Below are 27,728 nucleotides of genomic sequence, written 5' to 3'. Positions count from 1 at the left end.
ACTCAGGTTGCCCCTCAGCTCCCCTTTGCACTGTCATGGGAAAGGCGTTTTTAATTCATTTTATCATTCACCAGTTACCTCCAACTCAGCCTTGTCATTGCGATTCGTCACACTTATACTATAACCTTTTATGTGCTGTATCTCACTGATGTCTCCACACACCAGGCTGGTGCCACAGGGTATATGTCTACAACAAAGATCTCAAACATAGTTTAAAAGGAAGCCCCATAAAAGAGAAAAATAATGGTCACAGTTGCTACTAGAGACCAGTTCTCATCAACCCGGCAGGTTTTCCAATTTCAACCACAGCTGTATTACAAGGACAACCATCAGCTCGGCAGCTCTAGGTATGATTATGAGTACTCTCACTATGATGCTATCTTTTTTTTTCCTTCTTCTTTTATAGGAGGGCGCTCCTACCTACCCTTCTAAACTAAGAGGTAGAAAGAATGTTGTTTGTTTTTCCTCAGCTTGCTTGTGAATCTGTCATGAGCAGATGGAGGGGCATACCTGGCTGCCAGAAGCAGCAGTGATTCTGCCCTCAGCTATGTCATGGGGCCATGCCACCCCTCTGGCAAATTCCCACAGCTCAGCCATTGATAACTCATTTTAACGCAGTCTGACCAGCCCCCGAGTATGTGCCCTGCAGCTGCATGGGAGACTCACCTTAGGAGCATGTCAGAAATTCACATCCCCAGATGACCACCCTTGGAGACTCACAGTCAGTAAGCGCGGTGCGGGCTGGAGGAGTCTGTATTTAACAAGCACCACAGATGAGACTGAATCATTGCCAGGCTTGGCAATACCCAGTTTAGATTACAGCATTTTTTTCAGGGTATATAACACAGGTAAAGTAAAATCAAGTAATGGCCCCAGTTGGGAAGCAGGAAGAAAAAAGATTATCATGTATGGAGCATTAAAAATGTACAAAGGAATGTGCTAGATGTTTTAATTCTTTTAATCACATTTATTTCTCACAAACTGTTTATAAGTAGATTTTATTACTCCTTTTTTTTTTTTTTTTGAGACAGAGTCTCACTCTGTCACCCTGGTTAGTGTGCCATGGCATCATTATAATTCATAGCAACCTCAACTCATGGGCTCAAGTGATCCTCTTGCCTAAGCCTCCCAAACAGCTGAGACTACAGGCACCTGTCATAGGTCTGGCTACTTTTTCTGTTTTTAGTAGAAATGGAGTCTTGCTCTTGCTCATGCTGGTCTAGAACTCAAAGGGTTAGGATTACAGGCATAAGCTACGGTGCCCAGCTTATTACTTCATTACAATGATGAGGAAAAATTAACTTGCTACCGTTATTTTCTCTACACAAAGTAGAAGTGAAATGAGTCTATAAAGGCTTTTCCCTAATTTTTTCTTATTATTCTCACTTGGCTCTAAAATTGAAACAGCAGAACGGCCTTCATGAGCTGTAGTCCTGTGTGTGTCCACACATGTGTGTGTTTTCTTTCCTGGAAATGGTTCCTTACATACAGATTGTTAGTTTCCTATAAGTAGCATAAAAATTACTAGAAATTTAGAAGCTTGAAGCAACATAGAATTATATTTCATAGTTCTGTAAATTAAAAGCCTGAGTGGGCTGGATGGATGCCTCTGATTTGGGTCCCACCCAGCAAAATAAGGGGTGTCAGCCTGCCTGGGCTGAGAGCTGGAGGCCCTTAAGGTTGTGGTGAAGGAATTTTCATATTCCTTCAGAACTCAGTTCCTCAAGCTTGGGGAGCTGAGGTCCCTGTTTCCTACCTGGGAGTCAGCTAGGAACCTCTTTCAGCTCCCAAGGACAACTTGTCATGTTGTCCTCTCCATCTCAGCCTAGCCAAGGTGAGACAGTCCTTCACGCTTTGAGTCCCCAACTTTCTGTTCTTCCATATCTTTTCTGTCTCCAAAGAAAGTTCTTTGCTTTTAAGGTCTCGTGTAATTAAATTGGGTCCATACAGGACAGTGTTCCTGTTTTAACATCAGCATATCAGTAACCATAATTGCATCTGCAAAATCTGATGTGACCAGGAAAATGACCCTAGAGAGTAAAGTTCACAGGGCCCAAAGGTCTCACTACGATAACATTGGATAAAAACCTTTCCCAGGAAGATTCCCTTCCATTGGTAATTTTAGGAAATAATACCAGTGCCCTAAACACAGTAATCTTCCCTTACCAGCAGTTTTGCTTTCTATGGTTCCAGTTAGCTATAGTCAATCAATATCTGAAAATATTACAGGAAAGTTCCAGAACAGAATAACTCTTAAGTGTTAAGCTGTTCATTGTTCTGAGCAGCATGGTTAAGTCACGTTGTGTCTCACTCTGTCCTGTCCAGAGTGAACTGTGAATCATTTATTTCTTTGTCCATCATCTCTGTGGCTCCTATGCTCCAAGCCCTTCAGTCACTTGACAGGCATCTCAGGGATCAGATCCACTGTTTCTGTAGCCAGTGCCTATGTTCAAGTAGCATATATTTTACTCTTATTACAGTATGTTGTGACAATTATTTTATTGTTAGTTATATCTTATTGTTAGTTTTTGCTGTTAATCTCTAGCTGTGCCTAATTTATAAATTAAACTTTATCATAGGTGTGTATGAATGGGAAAAACAAAACAAAACAAACAACAAAAAAAAACAGTACGTGCAGGATTTGGTAGTATCCACTAGGATTCTTGGAACATATTCCCCAAGGATAAGAGAGGACTACACTATGTAAAAAGTAAGTATTCTGGGATTTTCTGGTGCCTGGATCACATTAGATCAGCGGTTCTCAACCTTCCTAATGCCGTGGCCCTTTAATACAGTTCCTGAGAATTGCTGTATTAGATGTTTTAATAAATATGTGGGTTTTTCTTTCATTGAATTCATAGTGCATATTAACTTAAGGAGGAAGATGAGGTTGAAGAGTAAAAAGAGTAGAGTAATTAGAGCTCTTACACAGCTTGTTCTCTCATTTGTTCCTAATTGTGAAGTTTATGTTCTTCAACATGTTATTTACAAAGATGGTGAAGCTGGTTGAGACCCACGTTCCCTAATGGCTTTCAGGAATGCTTTCTCCTTCCTTCCTTGAATTCGTCCCCTTCCTTTCCTTTAACATCTTAAATACTGGAGCTTTGCTACATTTCTCAAAGGGCTGGGATGAGGTGATCAGAGACAGAATCTTGTTTTCCTCCACTGAAAAGTAAAGATCCTTGGAGAATAAACTACAGATAGACCTGGCCCAGTGACTAGTTGTGGGGGCTCATGGGAACACTTGAGGTCCAGACTGAGAAGAAGGTTGTGGCAAAGGACCAAGTGAGAGCCTGGGGCTGGAGCGAATAGTAGCTCTGGGTCCCCTGGGCATGGCAGTGTGACAGCCACAAAGGAGGAAAAGATAAGACAACACATACATTTACAGAGATCCACTCTGGCTACTTCAGTTTTGTCCAGCCTTAGCCTCACTCTAACATATGACTCATCATACTGAGGTTACAAATCCAAGGGGAATCTCCCAAAGCCCATTATGAATAATCTTTCAAAATTAATTCACACTCAGGAATTGGATGGAGAGAAGGTTGGGCAGCAGAAACACATTTCCTAATACTCCTTTTATCTTTTTTTGCCCCCTTATTCCCACACACACACACTTTTTTCAAGGATAACCTCGTTTGCCTACCCTCAGCTCCTTAACTCACCCAAAAGTACTTAAACTCAGACCAATAGAAACTGGTGTTTCTGACTCTCATCCCCTTATGGCTATACATAAGAAAGGTCCATGTTTGAATCAATCACATTTCTCAGATATGAATGGCTAGTACCATCATACTCTGAATTAGCTATTTAGAATCATATACTATCAAATGTTCAATGGCCTGGGGACTGTAGTTTGGATTTTATATTCAAGTTATTATTCATTTGCCAGGATAAATTGGGCTTGAAACTTGATGGCAAGACTTCAAGCAACTAACCAATGGCCTCTCATTTTACTGTTTTAGATTGTGAGCTCCTATACACTCCACAAGCAAGAGAAGTTACTGTTGCTTTATTCAGCAACCAACCAAGATGAGAACATAGGGAAGGGCTTAATAAAAATACATATTAATTATATGAATACTGAGATATCTGTGAGCAGAGGAGTTGCACTAAACTTTCTTTCATCCTCTGACTTTGCAAATGTGCAAGGAGAAAATCACTCAAGCCACCTCTTTTGTTACAAAAGCATAGATAGAATACATATATTTTCTCTCTTATTTTCAAAATAGATGAAGATATAAAATCCCTTTAAAACTGGGTGGTAGTGGTGGGAAAATGTTTTTAACATATTATTTTTCTTTGAGCATTTTATTTTTTTTCCTACCAGCAATACAAATCTGCTGCATTTTCATTTCTTTAGCGGGAAAAGGCTTATTAGGAAAAAAAAATGGATAACGGCAAAACTAAGGAAAGCAATTAGCTTTGTATAAAACACAATGTCCCGTAGAAGTGTATACAAACTCTAAATAAGGCTTTTTAGTTTAAAGCAACCAAAACACTTATGGCAACCTAAAAATAACTTTCTTCTCATTACTCTGAGCCCACAGTCAGCAACACCTAGAAGGACAAGAAAAAACAACCCATAAATGGTTTCATAGATGTCCTGCAGAGAGGTTGAATTGTATGTTTTTAATTATACGCATTAATGTCTCCTAGAAAAAGTGCCCAATAACAATGCTTTCTCAAAGGTAATAATATTCCCAAATAAGCTCCAAGATAATCATTTAACCGTGCATTATATAGGAGGTCTTTAAAGCAGTGGAACATTTTCTAATTATCTGGCAAATACTTTCAGAGTACATGCAAACTTTGTTCTTGAATTTTGACCTCTAGGGTAGTGTGACAACCTATAAGGCAAGGTCTAGCTGAAGGAAAATATTCCTGCTTAATGTGCAATACTTAAGTAAACAAAGGATTAAGGATCATTCTCACACTTTGGAGAATGAGCAAGGCGCTTTTGTTTTAGGTACCATGTGTAAAGTCCACGTAACACTATGTAAATATCTGTCAACCTCTCCCCCTCTTCTCACTCCAGAACATAATACCATTCAGGTTTCATTCCTTCTAATCATTTATTTTCTTCTCTCTAAATTCAGTCACACTTTAGGACAATCCTTCAGGCTCTTACTCGTCATTCTCCTTGTAATGGAGTAAATCTATAGATCATTTCCAAATCGAAAGTTAACTAATGTGGCCCACTGTAGACGGGAAGTTAAGAGTATAAGTAACCAGTAGGCCTGGATGGTTCATTCCACTGGATAATTACGGCAAACTGAAAGATATAGAAAGGTGTCTGTCAAGTGAGGGAGAGAAAAAGTGGAACAAATACAAAACATCTTCCTTTTTCTATTCCTTGGACACAAGCTATTTTAGAGATTTTTCATACGCATCTAACTTGTAGCAAAATTCAACAGCTTCATTCATCACAAGTCCCAGTTTCGTCACTTCATCTCTAAAGCCAGGAGCTACTTGCTTTGTTTGGTACCAGTTCCCATTCACTGTGAAGATATTTTTTTTTTTTTTTTTTTTATTGTTGGGGATTCATTGAGGGTATAATAAGCCAGGTTACACTGATTGCAGTTGTTAGGTAAAGTCCCTCTTGCAATCATGTCTTGCCCCCATAAAGTGTGACACACACCAAGGCCCCACCCATAACCTCCCTCCTTCCCTCTTTCTGTTTCCCCCCCCATAACCATAATTGTCATTAATTGTCCTCATATCAAAATTGAGTACACAGGATTCATGCTTCTCCATTCTTGTGATGCTTTACTCAGAATAATGTCTTCCACGTCCATCCAGGTTAATACGAAGGATGTAAAGTCTCCATTTTTTTTAATGGCTGAATAGTATTCCATGGTATACATATACCACAGCTTGTTAATCCATTCCTGGGTTGGTGGGCATTTAGGCTCTTTCCACATTTTGGCGATTGTAAATTGAGCTGCAATAAACAGTCTAGTACAAGTGTCCTTATGATAAAAGGATTTCTTTCCTTCTGGGTAGATGCCCAGTAATGGGATTGCAGGATCAAATGGGAGGTCTAGCTTGAGTGCTTTGAGGTTTCTCCATACTTCCTTCCAGAAAGGTTGTACTAGTTTGCAGTCCCACCAGCAGTGTAAAAGTGTTCCCTTCTCTCAACATCCACGCCAGCATCTGCCGTTTTGAGATTTTGTGATGTGGGCCATTCTCACTGGGGTTAGATGATATCTCAGGGTTGTTTTGATTTGCATTTCTCTAATATATAGAGATGATGAACATTTTTTCATGTGTTTGTTGGCCATTTGTCTGTCATCTTTAGAGAAAGTTCTATTCATGTCTCTTGCCCATTGATATAAGGGATTGTTGGCTTTTTTCATGTGGATTAATTTGAGTTCTCTATAGATCCTAGTTATCAAGCTTTTGTCTGATAGAAAATATGCAAATATCCTTTCCCATTGTGTAGGTTGTCTCTTTGCTTTGGTTATTGTCTCCATAGCTGTACAGAAGCTTTTCAGTTTAGTGAAGTCCCATTTGTTTATTTTTGTTGTTGTTGCAAATTCCATGGCAGTCATCTTCATGAAGTCTTTCCCCAGGCCAATATCTTCCAGTGTTTTTCCTATGCTTTCTTTGAGGATTTTTATTGTTTCATGCCTTAAGTTTAACTCCTTTATCCATCTTGAATCAATTTTTGTGAGTGGGGAAAGGGGTGGGTCCAGTTTCAGTCTTTTACATGTAGACATCCAGTTCTCCCAACACCATTTATTGAATAGGGAGTCTTTCCCCCAAGGTATGTTCTTGTTTGGTTTATCTAAGATTAGGTGGTTGTAAAATGTTAGTTTCATTTCTTGGTTTTCAATTCGATTCCAAGTGTCTATGTCTCTGTTTTTGTGCCAGTACCATGCTGTCTTGAGCACTATGGCTTTGTAGTACAGACTAAAATCTGGTATGCTGATGCCCCCAGCTTTACTTTTGTTACAGAGAACTCCCTTAGCTATACGGGGTTTTTTCCGGTTCCATACAAAATGCAGAATCATTTTTTCCAAATCTTGAAAGTACAATGTTGGTATTTTGATAGGAATGGCATTGAATAGGTAGATTGCTTTGGGAAGTAGAGACATTTTAACAATGTTGATTCTTCCCATCCATGAGCATGGTATGTTCTTCCATTTGTTAATATCCTCTGCTATTTCCTTTCTGAGGATTTCATAGTTTTCTTTATAGAGGTCCTTCACCTCCTTCGTTAGGTATATTCCTAGTATTTCATTTTCTTTGAGACTATGGTGAAGAGAGTTGTGTCCTTAATTAGTTTCTCATCTTGACTGTTATTGGTGTACAAAAAGGCTACTGACTTGTGGACATTGATTTTATATCCTGAAACATTACTGTATTTTTTGATGACTTCTAGGAGTCTTGTGGTTGAGTCTTTGGGGTTCTCTAAGTATAAGATCATGTCGTCAGCAAAGAGGGAGAGTTTGACCTCCTCTGCTCCCATTTGGATTCCCTTGATTTCCTTGTCTTGCCCAATTGTATTGGCTAGAACTTCCAGCACTGTGTTGAATAGTAAAGGTGACAGAGGACAACCTTAACTGGTTCCAGTTCTAAGAGGAAAAGCTTTCAGTTTTACTCCATTCAGTAAAATATTGGCTGTGGGTTTGTCATAGATAGCTTCAATCAGTTTTAGAAATGTGCCACGTATGCCTATACTCTTTAGTGTTCTAATTAGAAAAGGATACTGGATTTTATCAAATGCCTTTTCTGCATCTATTGAGAGGATCATGTGATCTTTATTTTTGCCTCTGTTAATATGGTGGATAACGTTTATAGACTTGCGTATGTTAAACCAGCCTTGCATCCCTGGGATGAAGCCTACTTGATCATGATGAATGACTTTTTTGATGATAAGCTGTAATCTATTGGCTAGGATTTTGTTGAGAATTTTTGCGTCTATGTTCATGAGTGAGATTGGTCTGAAATTCTCCTTTTTGTTTGGGTCTTTTCCTGGTTTTGGTATCAGGGTGATGTTTGCTTCATAGAATGTGTTGGGGAAGATTCCTTCTTCTTCTATTTTTTGGAATAATTTCTGCAGTACAGGAATAAGCTCTTCCTTAAAGGTTTGATAGAATTCTGGAGTGAAGCCATCTGGACCAGGGCATTTTTTGGTTGGAAGATTTTTTATTGTTTCTTTGATCTCAGTGCTTGAAATTGGTCTGTTCAGGAGCTCTATTTCTTCCTGGCTGAGTCTAGGGAGAGGGTGTGATTCCAAATATTGATCCATTTCTTTCACATTGTCAAATTTCTGGGCATAGAGTTTCTGGTAGTATTCAGAGATGATCTCTTGTATCTCTGTGGGATCAGTTGTTATTTCCCCTTTATCATTTCTGATTGAGGTTACTAGAGATTTTACTTTTCAATTCCTCGTTAGTCTGGCCCATGGTTTATCTATTTTATTTATTTTTTCAAAAAACCAACTCCTTGTTTCATTAATTTTCTGAATGATTCTTTTGTTTTCAATTTCATTCATCTCTGATTTGATTTTGGATATTTCTTTTCTTCTACTGAGTTTAGGCTTAGATTGTTCTTCTTTTTCCAATTCCATAAGATCTCTTGTGAGATTGTTGATGTGCTCTCTTTCTGTTTTTCGAATGTAGGCATCTAAAGTGATGAATTTTCCTCTCAAAACTGCTTTTGCAGTATCCCACAGGTTTTGGTAGCTTGTGTCTTCATTGTTGTTATGCTCAAGGAAGTTAATGATTTCCTGCTTTATTTCTTCCTTCACCCATCTGTTATTCAACAGAAGATTGTTTAGTTTCCATGCCTTTGGGTGGGGTCGAGCATTTTTGTTAGAGTTGAGTTCCACCTTTAGTGCCTTATGGTCTGAGAAGATACAAGGTAAAATTTCAATTCTTTTGATTCTGTTGATATTTGTTTTGTGTCCCAGGATATGATCAATTTTGGAGAATGTTCCATGGAGTGATGAGAAGAATGTATATTCTTTATCTTTGGGGTGGAGTGTTCTATATGCGTCTATCAAGCACAGTTGTTCTAGGGTCTCATTTAAGTCTCTTATATCCTTGTTTAATTTCTGTTTAGAGGATCTGTCCAGCTCTGTAAGAGGAGTGTTAAGGTCCCCTGTTATTATGGTATTATCAGATATCATATTGGTCAGACTGAGTAAGGTCTGTTTCAAGAATCTGGGAGCATTTAAATTGGGTGCATAGATATTTAGAATTGAAATGTCTTCTTGTTGTATTTTTCCCTTGACCTATATAAAGTGACCATCTTTGTCTTTTTTGACTTTAGTTGCTTTAAATCCACATGTATCTGAAAATAAGATTGCATCTCCTCTTTTCTTCTGAATTCCATTTGCCTGAAAAATTGTCTTCTAACCCTTGACTCGGAGCTTTAATTTGTCTTTTGAAGCCAGGTGTGTTTCTTGCAGACAGCAAATGGATGGCTTGTGTTTTTTAATCCAGTCAACCAATCTATGTCTCTTCAGTGGGGAATTCAAGCCATTAACATTTATTGAGATAATTGATAAGTGTGGTAGTATTCTATTCATCTTATTTGGTGAGAGTCCATTGCTTAGTTTTATCTTTTGCATCAGTGTGGAGGTTTGGTTCTGTCCTTTGATTTCTGAGTTCTTACTTTGCTGCTGATCCATGGTGGTGGTCAGTGTGCAGAACAGGTTGAAGTATTTCCTGTAGAGCTGGTCTTGTTGTGGCGAATTTCCTCAATGTTTGTATATCCGTAAATGATTTGATTTCTCCATGAATTTTGAAGATTAGCTTAGCAGGGTACAGAATTCTTGGCTGGAAATTGTTCTGTTTAAGTAGATTAAAGGTAGATGACCATTGTCTTCTTGCTTGGAAAGTTTCATTAGAGAAGTCTGAGGTCACTCTGATGGATTTGCCCCTGTAGGTCAACTGGCGCTTACTCCTGGCAGGTTGCAGAATCTTTTCTTTTGTCTTGACTTTGGACAGGTTCATCACAATGTGTCTTGGAGAAGCTCGGTTAGAGTTGAGGCGACCCAGGGTCCTATAGCCCTCTGAAAGCAGTGTATCAGAATCTTTGGTGATTGGGAAATTTTCTTTTATAATATTCTCTAGTATGGCTTCCATTCCTCTGGGGTGTTCTTCTTCCCCTTCTGGAATTCCTATAACTCGTATGTTGGAACGCTTCATAAAGTCCCATAATTCTGACAGTGAACATTCTGCTTTCTCTCTCTTCTTTTCTGCCTCTCCTACTATCTGAGTTATCTCAAAAACTTTGTCTTCTACCTCTGAAATTCTTTCTTCTGCATGGTCTAACCTGTTGCTGATACTTTCCATTGCATCTTTAAGTTCCCTGATTGACTGTTTCATTTCCTTCAGCTCTGCTATATCCTTTTTATATTCTTCATATCGTTCATCTCTGATTTGATTCTGTTTTTGGATTTCCTTTTGGTTATTTTCCACTTTATTAGCAGTTTCCTTCATTGTTTCCATTATTTCTTTCATTGTTTTCAACATGTGTATTCTAAGTTCCCTTTCTGTCATTCCTAACATTTCTGTATAGGTGGAATCCTCTGCAGTAGCTACCTCATGGTCCCTTGGCGGGGTTGTTCTGGACTGGTTCTTCATGTTGCCTGGAGTTTTCTGCTGATTCTTCCTCATGGGTGATTTCTTTTATCTGTTTCCTTGCCCTAATTTTCCTTTCACTTCCTCTTGCTCTTTAAGTTCTCGTGCCTGTGGAGGTTGCGGGCGGGTTTAGATGGATTGAACACACGCGACCACTTGCCGGTTTTCCACTGTTTTAGTCCTCCTCTTGGGGTCCAGAAGTCTCTCGCTAACTCCCTGTATCCTCTCAGGGGTGATGATAGGCAGATCCCACCAGCCAGAGATGCCTGGAGTCCTATCTCCCCAGACTCACGGTGCCCAGATGCAAGGAAGCTGTTACTCGGCTGCCATCTTGCTCCGCCTCCTCTTCCCCTTTATTCATTTCTGTTTCCAGGCAGTCCCTCCAACTTCCCTACAGATCTCCCAGGACATGCAGGTCCCAAGGTGAGAAAAGCTGCAGCAGAGATACCTGGGTCCTCCTGGAGATGCCACAGTGAAGAGGAGACCACAGCTTGGCGCACAGAGCAACCACTGTGAAGATTTTAATCAGGTCTTTCTGTATTTCCATCTTGATCTTGTGGACATAGGCTTTCTTTCTTCAAAATTCTCTCTTCCTTAGCCTTGTACAGTGAAACTCATATTTTCCCAGGCCATGGAGGCCTGGAGGGTTATAAGATCAAAATAACAACATTAAAAATTACTTTCACATATGTATTCCCACCTGACCTTTGGGAGCTTTAGTGCATGCAGAAAACATCTTCTGAATAGTTTTAGGAGTCCAGAGGATGAAACTCTTTATTTAATGCTCACAGCTATGTCGTGTGAACTTAGTACATTGCTTACTACAGAGTAGAGAGTAAATAAATATATGTTACCTAGCTAGCTTTCTGATCATCAAGGCAATCCATGCTCTCTCTCTCTCTCTCTACACACACACACACACACACACACACACACAAACACTCATTTAATCACTCATATCAATCATACATCTGATACCATGAATTTAGAAAACTAATCTAGCTTATTTAGAAACAATCACTGAATCTTGAGAAAGATGTCTAGAGCTAATCAGAATCACTTCTTAAAAGTTACCATTTATGTGTATGTATGTACATATATATATATACACACACATATATGATCATATGCCACTCATCAATGAGAAATAAATTGAAAGATCACAATATGTAAGAGTCCGAAAGGATCCAGGGAAGCGCATGTTAAACATGGGTATAATCATAAAAGGATGATAAAAATTATTTTTAATTAACATTTATTGAGCACTTACTATGTACTCTGCCTGGCAGGCAGAGCTGATTCCCACAAAGATCCTATAAAGTAGGTAAAATTATTATTCCATTCATAGAGATGAAGAAATAGAAGCTCATAGAAATGAAGTGATTAGTCTAAGGTCAAAAACATGTTAAGCGATAGACCTAAGACTAAAACCCCAATTTTTCTGATAGGAAGATTGAGCTCTTAATGAAATATAAGTTACTAAATTAGGGGAACTATTTAGTGGCAGGATAGAAATAAAAAGGTCTTCAAAATATAAACAGTTATACAAATTGGGGAGCCACGGTAACTATGCCTGAGTTGTGACTTTTACAATTTCCAATGATCCAGTATTTCTGTAACTCTAGTATTTGCAAAAATTTTAGTGAAGTTTTTGCTCTTGAACATTTGTGACATCTCATTCTTTTTCTTGTATAGAGTTGTTAGGGCCTTTAGCAAATCTTAATCATCCTGACAATATAGCTCCAGAATTACTGTGCTAAGGAAGTTGACTTCTCAGCTCCTGCCGTTCCCTTCTTCTCTAAGTCTGGACCATTTCACTGATGTCAAAACAACTGTAAAGTCTTCCATTCCCAAAGCCAACTATACTGTTCATTTTATTTCAAATCATCAATGCTGCAAGGAAATCTCTAAAACTTATCACACTGAAATACCATCCCCAATTTGTCTGCATTCTAGTTGTCAGCTGATCTGCTGTTCAGACTCTGACATTTTCATGCTCAATAGAAACTTTGAATAGGGAAAAGTACCCTCTACCCTTCTACTCACCCCCCTTCCCCTAATCCCAGTAGGACGGAGGTTGCAAAGTACTGTAGCCTTGGGCTTCCCAAATCTTTCAGATTCTAATGAAAAGAGCTCTTTCAGCTTTTAGTCAATCTTTGCAATCTTTCCCCCACTTCCCTGGGAGCCAGGCATGAGGCCAGTGGAGTGAGAGCACAATCTCAGTGACCAATGCCCAAACTCCCGCAGGATTCAAAATTTCCCTTCTCCTTGAACACTGATCTATTGTCTTTAGAAAACACTTGGGTGCCTCTTGGGGGTTATTTTTTCCCTATATTATATATGCCAGTTGAAAGATTAAGAAAGGGCATTTAAGGTTGAGTCCTAAACTGCACTTCAGTTGATGGGAAGAATGTGGCTTGAGTGGGAGGTTAGGAGAATCTGTCTCTATATTGTCAGATGTTTTTAGTAAAAGCTGAGAATCTCACAGGTGAATCAAAGTCTGACCAGAACTATAGGTTCTCAGACATAGTTTCAGTAGCAGAACACTTTTATTATTAGCAAATTACCATGAAAACTTTAGTATATAAAATATTTAGAAGCAGAGTTTGATAATATCTTTTCTACTTCAACAGTCTCTTCTTATTCTTATCAGCTACCATATTCCAATAGGGTCTACTCCAGTAGACAGTATCAAAGATGAGAAAATAGCATTTAATGGGCTATTATTGAGCATCAGGTGTTACATACATTCCGTATCTAATAATTATAAAGCCTCCATTTACATATAACAAAAGCAAGACATAAAGATAAAATAATACTGAATGCCTGACTTTGGCCTTTTCTTAGCCATTACTTTCAACCTTCAGAGTTAACTATCTATATAGAACATGCAAACATTTCCCAATAGTTGTTTAGTATAAAACTAACTTCATTTAGAAGGCAATACTTCTATTTATATTGTATATGGAATTTCATTTTTGATGAATCTAAAAATACAAGCGCCATCTCGAAATAATGTTTTTGACATGTGAATAAATCACATATGTATGACTCTTTTTGGCAATATTTTTGTGTTAAATGTGCAGAAAAATTATGCTTAAATGTCTATCTTCTATAGATGTGAAGTGTAATACCAATTTTCAAATATCTGACTTATTTGAAGAGGGATTGTTTGTACTATACTAGAAGTTAAGAAGGTAGCATGAGTAACATTTGTATATACTGAACATCTGAACTTCAAATACCTATCACAACAAGCTCCATTTAACCTATTACCATGGTTTGGGATTAAAAATAATTAAGGAATTTGGGCGGCGCCTGTGGCTCAAGGAGTAGGGCACTGGTCCCATATGCCAGAGGTGGCAGGTTCAAACCCAGCCCCGGCCAAAAAAACCACAAAAAAAAAAAAAAAAAGAAAGTCTAAAAATAATTAAGGAATTTGGAAATTAGACTTTAATTACAGAAATTGATTGGAAGATGGAAGATGTCTGAGGGATAAAGTATCAACTAGCATTGAGCTCATATTATATGAAGAACTGGAGAACAGAAAGAACGCCATACAAAAAAGCTCTCAGAGCTGTCTCTTTAACATTCTTTTAATAAGTACAAATTTCTTTTTGACACTTTATGCTCAAAACTTTGTTTTATTAAAACATTTAGAAGGTTAGCTTGGCAATCTCTATTTTACTAATCTCTTCTTACTCTCTACCCACTATTCTCTTTTCTTAAAAATCTTATCCTTTATTGGACCCAAAGCCTGTGAGAATTCCAACAGAAGTCTTTTTTGGGGGGAGGAGACTTTTGCTCTTTCTAATTTGGGTCATAATAGAACATGGAGCTTTTGGTGTTCAAGAAAATGAGGGAGGGGACAATCATCTCTGTTCATCTCTCTGCACTGGTTGTTCTCATGGGCACCTCCCTTTCTGACATGTAACATCACTGCCCTTTCTAGATTTATAGACCCTAAATGGCCTCAAAGTTGCTTTTTGCAATAGTTGGTTTCTCTTTCTTTCTTTTTTTTTCGCCCACAAGAGTTTAACAATAGTTGTGTTTGATCATTGGTCTCTTGGGCAGGGATGTTAATGTCCAGCATTCACATGGACCCACAAAGCAGCCTTCTTTGTAGGTCCTGAACCTCTTGGGCACAGACTGTAAAAAAAATCCAATTTTTGTAAGACTTGAAGTTCACACTATTTGAAGGAGTCTCGTAAGGTTCTGAATACTAATTACACATCAAAATTAGTTAGGAAAGCAAATAATTCTTTAGAATAAGAAAAGTATACTTTACAGATTACAAATTGGAAAATAAAACCTGACTCAAAAAAACTCCCACAAAATCCAGTAAAAAAAAATACTAATTCTTTTATTTTTTAACTGCCTGACCTTTCTCTATAATAATGCTTTTGTTCCCTGAACTTTTTGGCTGAATACTGTTTATCACCACGAGATAATTATTTTGTAATATTTTATAATATTTTCTGTGACAGTATTAAAAGATACTCGGTCTTTCCTCACGAATGGCTGATAAACAATTGATTTGTAACCAGGCACAGTGCTCACACCTGTAATTCTAGCACTCTGGGAGGCTGAGGCAGGCAGATCCTTTGAGCTCAGGAGTTAAAGACCAGCCTGAGCAAGAGTAAGACCCAGTCTCTACTAAAGATAGAAAAATCAGCCAGGCGTTGTAGAGAGTGTCTATAGTCTTACCTTATTGGGAGACTGAGACAAGAGGGTCCCTTGAGCCTATGAGTTTGAGGTTACCGTGAACTATAATGATGCCTCAGCATTCTACCCAGGGTGACAGAGTGAGACTGTCTCAAAAAGTTTTGATTTTTAATAATAATTTTTTGACTTCCTTTAAGTTTTACAACTTATTTTTATGTAAAATTTTAGGACTGTTGTCATTTTTTCATAAAGTATCTTTTCACTGCAGACGTTGCAAACCTATTTCTCCCCTATAACTCATCGGCCTCTGGTGCTCAGTGTTGAGCAGGACCCATTGAGGTTGCAATTCAATCTCTTTCCTCTTTTGCCATGTCATGATGCTGAGAGAATTGACAAGACAGGTTGCACAGGTTGCAGAAGTATTCTGAGAAGTTATTCCTATACCAGGAACTAAAAATAATATAACTGTACACAATAGTGGCTCTAAATCACAGCCACATACTCCATAAACCCTAACCAAATATTGTCCCAATACAATTTCTCTGCAGTCAATTTTAAAGTGTGTTCATGGTCCTGTGGTCATTCTCACAACCAGCGCACATAAGAAAAGGGACGATGAGGGAAAAATGTGGTAAATGAAAGTAAGTGGTTATACTGAAGAAAACTATAATCTTAACTTGAAAATTTTTTTAATCCTAATGCCATGTAAATGGATTGATAGGGCCTTTCCCAGGCTTTAGAATGGGCCTGTTATGTAGGATCACAAAGATCACATTCATCATCTTCATAAAATTATGGCCCTAATTCTAAGCATCACATTCTACCCTGTGGACATAGTTAACTGGTTTTATTTTACTCTTTTGTTTTAGGATATTTTTAAGGTGATATCTCTACTTCTTTCTCTCTCTCTCTCTCTCTCAGAAAGGGTTTCCCTCTATTGCTTGGGCTAGAGTGTAGGCTATCATAACGCATGGCAACTTCCGGGCTCAAGCCATTCTTCTGCCTCAGTCTCCATAGGAGCAGGTCTGCAGGCACATATCACCATGCTTGGCTAATTCTTCTTCTTTTTTTTTTTCCAGAAATGGGGTCTCATTATATTGTGTTGCTCAGGTTTGTCTTAAACTCCTGGCCTCAAGAGATCTGTGTACCTCGGCCTCCCAAAGTGCTGGGATTATAGGCATGAGCCACTGCACCCAGTCTCAATGTTTTTTTTAAATCAATGGAACTTTCTTTTATTTTTAATATTTTAATGAATCCTATGTAATCAATTTTGATATGAGGACAACTAATGACAATTAAGGTTATGGGGGGAGGAAAAGCAGAAAGAGGGACGGAGGAAGGGGAGTGGGACCTTGGTGTGTGTCACACTTTATGGGGGCAAGACGTGATTGCAAGAGGAACTTTATCTAACAATTGCAATCAGTGTAACCTGGCTTATTGTACCCTGAATGAATCCCCAACAATAAAAAAATAATAATAATAAATAAATAAATAAAAGAAAAGAAAAGAAAAGAAAATTGTATACATTTATTTTGTACAACATAATGGGAAATTTGACATTTTTAAAATTTCAGAATGTTAGGGGTACTTATGTTTTTGTTCACATACTTTTCTTTTAGCATAGATTGAGTCAAAGTTATACACATAAGTGTTTCCTTCTTTATATTTCACTAAATGTTTAGATTTAAAAGGAATATATGAAGTAAAATAAGTACACTAGAATTTAAGCACTTGGAATTAACTTTGTCCAGAGTTCAATTCCATGTACAGTTTACTATGAAACTTTAATTCTTAAATATAAGATTGAAAGTTTCATGCGATTGCATCACAGAAGGATCAAATCAGTTCATGCTTTCCCTTGGCACAGAATTCTTTCAGTTTAAATAACATAAATTCAACCCACACTATGCTAGTTCAAGCCAAAGAAAGTAGAAATAAATAATAATTCCTTCCATAAGGTAGGGATGATGAAGCAGCTCCCCGAATCAGAGGAAAAGCTGCGAGAAATCAGGGAAAAGCTTATGAAACTCAGAACCAAGAACCATAGATCTAATACTGCTAAAACTACTTTTCTCCCAGTACTTTTCCTCTTTCTCTCTGTCTCCTTTTTGATTGTTTGGTACTTTACTGCTTTATCATTTCTTTCTTTTTTTTTTTTTTTTGGGCTTTTTGGCCGAGGCTGGGTTTGAACCCACCACCTCCAGCATATGGGACTGGCGCCCTATCCCTTTGAGCCACAGGCGCTGCCCTACTGCTTTATCATTTCTATAGGAAGATTAGCTCTCATTTACTCATATAGGAGGAAAATATGGGTAACCCCGGATATAAGAGATGCGAGACATTCTCTATTCTCTAGTTCACTGAAATTAAACATTAAAGTAAATAAACTGATTTATCTGGCTTAGGAAATGCTACCACCCTTGGAAGTTGCAGGGAAGTAGAGTGGTATGATCTCCCCAAACCAATGTGAGATCTTGGGGCATCATAGAGTAGATGAAAAGGGCTAGAGGTCAACATTTATCAATATCATACCCTAATAATGAGGGATCTGTGAAATTTATTGTTTTTCCCATCTTATTGTTTGTGCCTATATAGTTCAGAGTTTTATATTGTTTCAGTTCCTAAATTACTATTTAACATTTTCGATCTTATGATTTTGGTTGAATTGTTGTCCATATGTCTAACTATAATAAAAAATTATCCTTTTATTGGTCCACAGTTTTTTTTCCCTTGAGATTCTGTGTATCTGCCCTTGATCTTCCCCATGGATGCATTTTTGAAAGGAGAAAGCATAAAAATACCCTCAACCATTAAGAAGTGTATTTTTTCAAACTTTTCTTGCTATCTATCTATTTCTGTACATTTATTATTTAATAGATATTAGAGTAGTTTAGGGCTCAATGTTTAACCTTCTTCAATTTATTTAGAATTTGTATAGTTATGTATTGTATTAACTGAGTGTGGTATTGTCTGGGAGTGTATATTATAGTATTAAAGTAGAACTATTTCTAAGACTTAGTTATCGCTTTGAATATTTTATGATCATTTAGTACATCATCTTTTGATAAAAGTGTTATTTTGTTAAACAATTGTAATATTAAAAAAAAGCAAGACAATAGTTGAAAATGTGTCAAGAAATAGGAACATAATTTATATCTGTTATCCACAGACAAATCTTAGGAAATACAATAGAAATTGCTTTTGAGAAATCTTCTTTAACAATATGTTTCTTGAAATTTACCTCCGAGGGATTTTATTACAGATTTAAAAACCAGTCTTAAAATGAGTCTAAGTGAAGATACACATTTAAACAAGAGTAGATATCATTTTCTGTAGATTTCCATATCAGAGACAGAAAAATGTCCTGGGAAGTAATCTGAGTTTCTGTTATCAATGAAGAAGCTATTATTGCTATTGTATAGCAACCAACAATGTCTGCCCCATGGGGTAATAATACTTACCTCGTGAGTTATTATATGTAAAGCATTTAGATTAGTGCCTAAGAAATAGTAAGTGCTCCATACATTTTTATGTTTTTCATTTTCAAAAAGTTATTATTCTGGCCAAGATGGAATAATAGGAAATGACTTTAGCTTCCCACTAGAAACATCCAACTGCAGCAACAATAACAAAAAAGTTAGACAAAATAAAAGAATTTTCAAGACATTATATATCAGACAGTGAAGGACAGGAATCCCCAAGAGATGGAAAGCAAAGTGAGCATTAATTTTCCTCTGTGTTACTACCTTAATAGCTTCCTGGCCACAGCACAACAAGGGGTACTCCAAAAAAATCTCTGAGCTGAGAAGATACAAAGCTGAGAATCCTGAAAAACCAAGGTAGAGTTCATAGGCCAGAATTCCTGAAGGGGAAAGCAGTACAGAAGCTTGTGTAGGGGCTTCTCCTCCAGTATTCAGCAGGGTACCAACCAGCACATGCGCGTGAGGAAACTGTTCAAGGCTGGAGAAAGAATCATTTGAAAGGATTAGAGGAAATAGTTCCTGGTCTGCATGCAGGGATAGGAAAAGTTCTTGTTCCCACAAAATATACTGGAAAACTCTTAATTCACAGAGCTTCAGAGAGCATGCTTGGGAAGATCTTGCCTCAGCATAGAGGAATAATTATTCCTGAGTGAATACTCCTCTGGACCTGACTAACAAATCCCAAAAGTTACACCTGTAGATCTGAAATTGTTTCCAAGTAACTAAATTGCACCCCAGGGCAAAACACAAGAAGATATACATAAATGAAAAATAGATAGCATCCAACAAGGTAAAAGTCACATTTGGTTTTCAATTAAATATCAAGGAATCAAAAAAGAAAGAAAACATGACCTATACTGATAAAAAAAAAAAAAATCAGTCAATTGAAACCAACCCAGAATGAGCACAAAAAAATAATTAATAAAAGTGACATTAAGACAGTTATCACAAAACAAACTAAAATGGTACTATAATTCTATATTATACATTTGGAGTTACGCAGAGGCAAAGAAAATATAAAAAGATTCAGAATAAAATTTTAGAGGTGAAACTACAATATCTGAGATTAAAAAAAATACTCTAGGAGGCATTACCAACAGATTGTACATTGCAGAAGAAAATATTAGTGACCTCTAAACTTAGAAAAAGAAATAAACAAAACAAAAAAACTATTTAAATAGTTTTCTCTATTTCTTTCTCTATTTGATCTCTTTCTTCTCATATTTGTGATTTAAGACATAAGGAACACATCTTTGTAATAATATTGGGGGGCATCATTTAAGGGATAGTATTCTTCTTACCCTAGTTTTGCAACTTTCGGTAGAATCACATAAATCCATTGATTTTTAAATTAATATTCTACACTTTATTTTCAAAATTTAGTTGTATTAGTGGTACAGTTTTAGAGCTTCAGAGGTGGATACCAGGAAAAGAAAAAGGAGAATTTTTTTTTTTTTTTTATTTGTAGAGACAGAGTCTCACTTTACCGCCCTCAGTAAAGTGCCATGATGTCACACGACTCACAGCAACCTCTAGCTCTTGGGCTTCCACGATTCTCCTGCCGCAGCCTCCCGAGCAGCTGGGATTACAGGCACCTGCCACAATGCCCAGCTATTTTTTGGTTGCAGTTCAGCCGGGGCTGGATTTGAACCCACCGCCCTCGGTATATGGGGCCAGCGCCCTACTCACTGAGCCACAGGCGCCACCAAAAGGAGAATTTTTTAAAAAATGAAAAGATGTTTTGGCGATTGTAAATTGAGCTGCAATAAACAGTCTAGTACAAGTGTCCTTATGATAAAAGGATTTTTTTCCTTCTGGGTAGATGCCCAGTAATGGGATTGCAGGATCAAATGGGAGGTCTAGCTTGAGTGCTTTGAGGTTTCTCCATATTTCCTTCCAGAAAGGTTGTACTAGTTTGCAGTCCCACCAGCAGTGTAAAAGTGTTCCCTTCTCTCCACATCCCCGCCAGCATCTGCAGTTTTGAGATTCTGTGATGTGGGCCATTCTCATTGGGGTTAGATGATATCTTAGGGTTGTTTTGATTTGCATTTCTCTAATACATAGAGATGATGAACATTTTTTCATGTGTTTGTTAGCCATTCGTCTGTCGTCTTTAGAGAAAGTTCTATTCATGTCTCTTGCCCATTTGCCACCAACCCAGGAATGGATTAACAAGCTGCGGTATATGTATACCATGGAATACTATTCAGCTATTAAAAAAAATGGAGACTTTACATACTTCATATTAACCTGGATGGACGTGGAAGACATTATTCTTAGTAAATCATCACAAGAATGGAGAAGCATGAATCCTATGTACTCAATTTTGATATGAGGACAATTAATGACAATTATGGTTATGGGGGGGGAACAGAAAGAGGGAAGGAGGGAGGGGGGTGGGGCCTTGCTGTGTGTCACACTTTATGGGGGCAAGACATGATCGCAAGAGGGACTTTAACTAACAATTGCAATCAGTGTAACCTGGCTTATTGTACCCTCAATGAATCCCCAACAATAAAAAAACAAAAAAAGAATTTAATGTAAAATATTAAAGTCAGTGTCACTTTCTAAGAAAAAAAAAAAAATGAAAAGATAGTGGGAAAAAAGATAATTAGTGAGAATCAGAACAATTTTAAGTGGCTTAATATAGGAGTAACTGGTTTCCCTGAAGGAGAAGAGAGAGAGGAGAAAAAAAATAAAAACATTTTAAGAAATAATGCTCTAATCATTCCAAATTTAATGGAAGCCATAAACTTACAGATTTAAGAAGCTCAAAGAACCTCAAGCACACACACACACAGAAAAAGAAGAATACTAAAGCATGTCATAATAAAATCTGTCAAAAACATGTTAAGGGAATCTCTAAAAGTATCAAGAGAAAAAATACATGTTCAATTCAAAGGAACAAGGATAAAAATGACATTAGATGTCCTGTCTGAAACAAAGCAAGTGAGAAGCCAATGGAGGGGTAGCTTTGAAGTACTGAAAGACAATTGTTGGTTCGGAATTTTGTAATTGGCAAAAATATTTTCCGAAAATGAAGACAAATATCTTTTATTTTTTAGACATGCAACAGCTGAGGGAATTCCTCATCAAGAGATCTGCTCTATAATAAATATTAAAGCAAGTTCTCCAGACAGGGAATAATGATAGTGGATGAAAGTCTGTATTTACATTAAAAAAGAACTAAAAGTGTTAATTTTACAGGTAAATGTGGATTTCCTTTTTATTATTTAAATATTTTAAATATTATCAACTCTAACAAAAATAATTTATTATGGCTTTGTAACATCAAAAGTAAAATGCAGGGCATCTATTCTCATGCTTTGGATAATTCAGAGAGTGTTGCCAGCATAATCTATCTAATGAGTGGTGGATAAAATTACAGGATAATGACCCTGAATATAATAGGCCTTGTGTGAGAATTCTAAATGAACAGAATAGAAATGGATACAAGGCTGGCACTTTGAGGTCATTGCCATATCAACAGATGCATTGCTCTAGAATTCTTGATAGTTGCATCATTTCCTGGTCACCACCTCTGAAGATCTAAAACTGTACCACTAATACAACTAAACTTTGCAAATAAAGTGTGGAATATTAATAAAAACATCTACGGATTTATGTGATTCTACTGAAAGTTGTAAAACTAGGGTAAGAAGAATACTATCCTTTAAATGATGCCCCCACCCCTGCCACAATATCATTACAAAGATGTGTTCCTTATGTCTTAAATAATAAATACAGGAAGAAAGAGATCAAATAGAGAAAAAAAGAGGAAAGAATTTTACTTTTGAACATTTGCATGTGAAAGATTATAGGCATAACTGGAAACTGTACAAAGGCATTGCAATTATAGATTGATCTACCTGTATATTTTCAGAACCAAGTAATGTCTACCATTCTAAGGGGTGATTTAAAAAAAAAGCATAATAGTTTTTTAGTTATATACAAATGATAAAAGCAAGGACATCAAAGTGGGTAGCCTTTCAACTCATGCTCAATTAGAATAAAAGTTTGGTTGCTGTTTTAAACATTTATGACTAACTAACTGTGACAGGCTCTCAGCTTTGCAAACGGGATGATTTTCAGTTGACTTTTGATCTGACTGACAGTTCCTTATACACTTCAGTGTTAGTTTATAACACATGAGCCCACATCTGAATACACATGTGACTAATTAGGGACTGTTTATGGACCATCCATATAAATTTAACGCATAAGAATAAAAAGCATTTTAAACCAGAGTTCATAATTTTAATGAAATAGAGCTAATTAACAAAGGTACTTGACCTATTTCTTGTAATGTTAAAATTTTTAAAAATGAATAAAGTCTAAAATAAAGTGGTTGCGTGTGTAGCTGATGAAGTATATTAGATCACTTTAAAAGTTAATACTATGACTAGGAAACAAAAAATTAATAAGGTGTTTTCTTTAAAAAATTGGTTACGTTGTAATAAACTGATACTGTAGACAAAGACTCTGGATTTTGATTTCTAAGGATTTCATCTCTGAGATTTCCCAAGAGGTATATTGTGTGGTATTTCAAAGATTTAACTACACCTGACTCTCGGTTCTGAATTCTAGCTCTGCCACTTACTAGCAGAGGAATTTAGACAAGTCACTTAATCTCAATGTGCCTTAATTTCTATATCTGAAAAATAGGTATAATGGTAGTATCTACCTCAGAGGATTGTTGTGAGGACTTACCACAGGCAAAACACATCAAAGAGAGGCAACATGTGGAAAATGCTCAATAATTGCTATTTATAATTATTATTTATTGCATTATTATTATTTCTTGAGACAGTCTTATTCTGTTGCCCTGGCGAGATAGAGTGCCATGGTGTCATCATAGCTCACAGCAGCCTCAGTCTCCTGGTTTAAGCCATCCTTCTTCTGCCTCCTGAGTATCTGGGACTACAGGCACCTGCCACAATGCCTGGCTAATTTTTTTTCTATTTTTGGTAGAAAAGGGATCACTCTTTTACTTAGGCTGGTCTTGAACTCCTGAGCTCAAGGAATTCTCCCACTTGAGATTTTTCTTTAACAATAAAGACTGGGGCCTTGGTGTGTGTCACACTTTATGGGGGCAAGACATGATTGCAAGAGGGACTTTGCCTAACAATTGCAATCAGTAAAAAAAAAAAAAAAAAAAGAATAAAGACTGCAGTGGCGTGTATGTTAGAGAACTACAAAATAGTTAAAGCCCAATAACTAGACATCCAGTTCTTATAAACACTGAACCCCTCCATGACTGGAGATCGTCAACTAGCTATATGTTTCTGTGGACATTACTGTTTTACCAAGTTCCATGAATCACCCTGCTTCTCTCCAAAATTTTTGCTTCTTTCACCCCCCCCATTCTCTAATTTATCTTAATTTTACCAACTGAGAAGTTTATTTATGTCTTGTTTTCCTGGTTCATTATAGTGTGTCTCTGAAATATTTCCCCCCAATTTGTTATTCCAATAGAGGACATTAGAGGACGTGTTTGGGACAAGAGGTTGAAATAACATGGCCCTCTGCTCTGCTAGCATTCTCTACTTCATGTAGAAATTCAAATAGGGTACGCAGTAAAATAAGAATTATATTTTTAAAAATAAGGTGGCAAGAGATAACCAAGTAAATAAACTGTCATATAGGAAGAGATATAAGGTTACTTTTTTCTCAGCATTTGAATGTTTTCCATTCGGCCAGAGGAGTAAATGGTAGAATCCTCTCTATTGGCATCCTCTGTGTCATTTGGAAAGAATTTTTTTTTTATATATACATTTGTATAATGGTCCTTGAACCTTAGGAGAGGAAATGAATAGAGACCCGACCCCTTATTTTTGAGATCCAGTGCTTATTGAACTTCTCTGATTAACTATAGCATATCTCATTAAATTTTACTGTCTTGGAAAAGAGATGAAATCCTTAGACAAGAAATAATCACGTGGTAAATCAAGGAGTTACCTGGGCTCAAACACCAGAATACAGTTGTTCATATGGGGGATGAAGCAGAAAGCCTTGAGACGCTTGCCTGGGCATTATGCTTTTGAAAGTGTTGACTAACTTTTGAGTATAAGCTAATATTAACTTTAATCTTAACTTTAGTAGCATATGTTAGAGTGCTTTTTTGACTTAAGTAGCATCTGGACTAGTGATGGTATCAAATCTAAGAGAGATTTTGAGGCAAGAGAAAGAATGAGCTTAGTTCTCTGAAACATCTCTTTGCCTCGCCTCTCTTTTTCTCTGCTCTTTCTTTCTCTATCCTCTGGTGTTTGAAAGTAAAGTTAACTAGGACAAGTAGTAACTGTAGTTCCTAGTAAGTACATACAAACACGTATGGTTAATTAAAAAACAGAATGTGGGACAGCACCTGTAGCACAGTGGGTAGGTTGCCAGCCACATACACCGAGGCTGGAGGGTTCGAACCTGGCCCGGACCAGCTAGAGCAACAATGACAATTTTGACAAAAAAATAGCCAGGCATTGTGGTGGGTATCTGTGGTCCCAGCTACTTGGGAGGCTGAGGCAAGGGAATTGCTTAAGCCTATGAGTTTGAGGTTGCTGTGAGCTGTGACCCCATAGCACTCTACCGAGGGTGACATAGTGAGACTCTGTCTCAAAAAAAACCCCTAAACAGAATGTGATCTTGCACCTTGAGCGAATGGATGAGATCATACTAATCACATATTATTTAATATATAGATTCTGAGAAAGATAATGGCTATATTTTGACAATAGTTTCACGCTCTCATCCCAAATGTTGGGTAGATACTCAATAAGTGTTAATGAACACATGACATGATAGAGCAAAGAACTCAGAGAACTATGCTTCCTTGTGCCAAGATTATCCATAGAAGCAATAAGAGACAGATGAAAAAAGAATATCATTTTTGGGAAAACTCAAATACACCAATAAGATGGAGTATTGCAGACTAAAGATAGCTGGCTTCTGAGATTGGGACAGTCACTGACGGTATCATGCATTGAAGAGGAATAAGAAGATTCAGGACAACACTTGATATCAGGTTTTCTTATCGAAATCCTTCAAAACATAAGGTTTGAGGAAGTGTGGCCAATCTTTTATAAATTATCAATTCCCTACAGCATTTTCTACTGGAGTTGTTGCATGTCATTACCTTAAGACAGGCAGCCCAGAAGTTCTGCAAGCAGCAGCTTAGCCATGCAATTTGCCCATGGTTGAGGAAGTTGAGGACTCTATCCACAGAAGCTCCTACTTGTGCACTAGTTCCATGAGATGAAGGGAGAAATGGGGAATGTAAATTCACATGGTCAAAAAAATAAATAAATAAAATCCTTCTCCATGCACTTTTAATTAGTATGTAAAAACAAAAGCTCAATATGGCAGAAAGGAAGAACTACACAGTGCCCAGGAACATGCTTTAGAAAGAGGAAGTGACAATTTCACTGCTAGAGAGAACAAAAAACAAGGTATTTCATTAGAGTTCTCCCCAACTCTCACATAGCAGGTGACATCAGATTTGATGATGTGTTAAAAGTCTTCATTTAGGAGATAACTTTAATTTTTTGGAAATGGTTGACTATTTTTCAAAATATTAGAACCTCTGAAGAGTGACAGGTGCACTGGAGTTCAGAACGAGAGCACATGTCTCTGAGAAGTATGAGGAGGATGAGCTGGGGACAATGTCTCTCAAATTTTAGACATTTGAGTCCAACTGTGACATTTTTTGCCTTAGCTATGTGCTACTTATACTATTTAGTGAATATTTCTCTTTATATCAATTGACTTTTAAAATCCTACACAAATATTACTTATGTATTTCTTTTATTTCTAAATAATAAAGTATTTTTAATGCATTGATTCTCTTTTATATAATGCATATTAAAATTAATGTTAAGCTGTTTATTTATTGCTTATTTGTTTATTTATTTATTTATTCATTTATTTTTGAGGCAAAGTCTCACTCTGATACCCTGGGTAGAGTGGCATGGTATCATTATAATTCACAGTGACCTCAAACTCTTGGTCTCAAGTGATCCTCTTGTCTCAGCCTCCCAAGTAGGTGGGGTGCATGTGGCCACCACAACGCCAGGCTAGTTTTTCTATTTTTATTTTTATTTTTTTCCATTTTTTTTTTTTTTTATTGTTGGGGATTCGTTGAGGGTACAATAAGCCAGGTTACACTGATTGCATTTGTTAGGTAAAGTCTCTCTTGCGATCATGTCTTGCCCCCAGAAGGTGTGGCATACACCAAGGCCCAACCCCTCCTCCCTCCTTCCCTCTCTCTGCTTTTCCTTCCCCCCATGACCTTAATTGTCATTAATTGTCCTCATATCAAAATTGAGTACATAGGATTCATGCTTCACCATTCTTGTGATGCTTTACTAAGAATAACAGTCTTGCTTTTCCTCAGGCTGGTCTCAAACTCCTGAGCTTAAGCAATCCACTTGCCTTGGCCTCCCAGAGAGTTAGGATTACAGGCGTGAACCCTGGTGCCTATTTACATAAAAAAAAAAAAATCTGTCTATGTATTGCTCAAACTCATCTCATGAACCATTAGTGATAAGCTGACTATGCACTGGGAAATATTATAATAGGGAATATAGTAAAGAGAAAAGAGGGGTGCAAAATAACAGGTGAATTGGAAGGTCATCTTGACTTCTCTATGGGTAAAGCTGTTAAACCTTGGATAATTTTAATTCTTTCCTGACTCAGAAAACTGTTTTCATTTTGAGGACTACATTATGATTAGGAATGTGGTACTTTACTGAGCTAAATTAGTAAAATCCATGGGGTTGATGATGGTGTGGCTCTTTTAGACTGCATGCAAATCTTTAACAAATAGCTAAACATCATTTAATAGGTTTCAAATCCCTCCTTCCAAAATTTCTTAAGTTTGTGATTTTCAAATGTGAGTGACTGCTATTCAAAGCTTCAGACTTAGTTATAATTTCTAGGTGGAAGCAAGTGAAACAGAGGAAACCTTGCTTATTCACATTGCTTCCTTAAT

The sequence above is a fragment of the Nycticebus coucang genome, chromosome 7 (genome assembly GCF_027406575.1).
Source record: "Nycticebus coucang isolate mNycCou1 chromosome 7, mNycCou1.pri, whole genome shotgun sequence".
NCBI classification, from domain to species: domain Eukaryota; kingdom Metazoa; phylum Chordata; class Mammalia; order Primates; family Lorisidae; genus Nycticebus; species Nycticebus coucang.
This window is presented reverse-complemented; position numbering follows the sequence as displayed.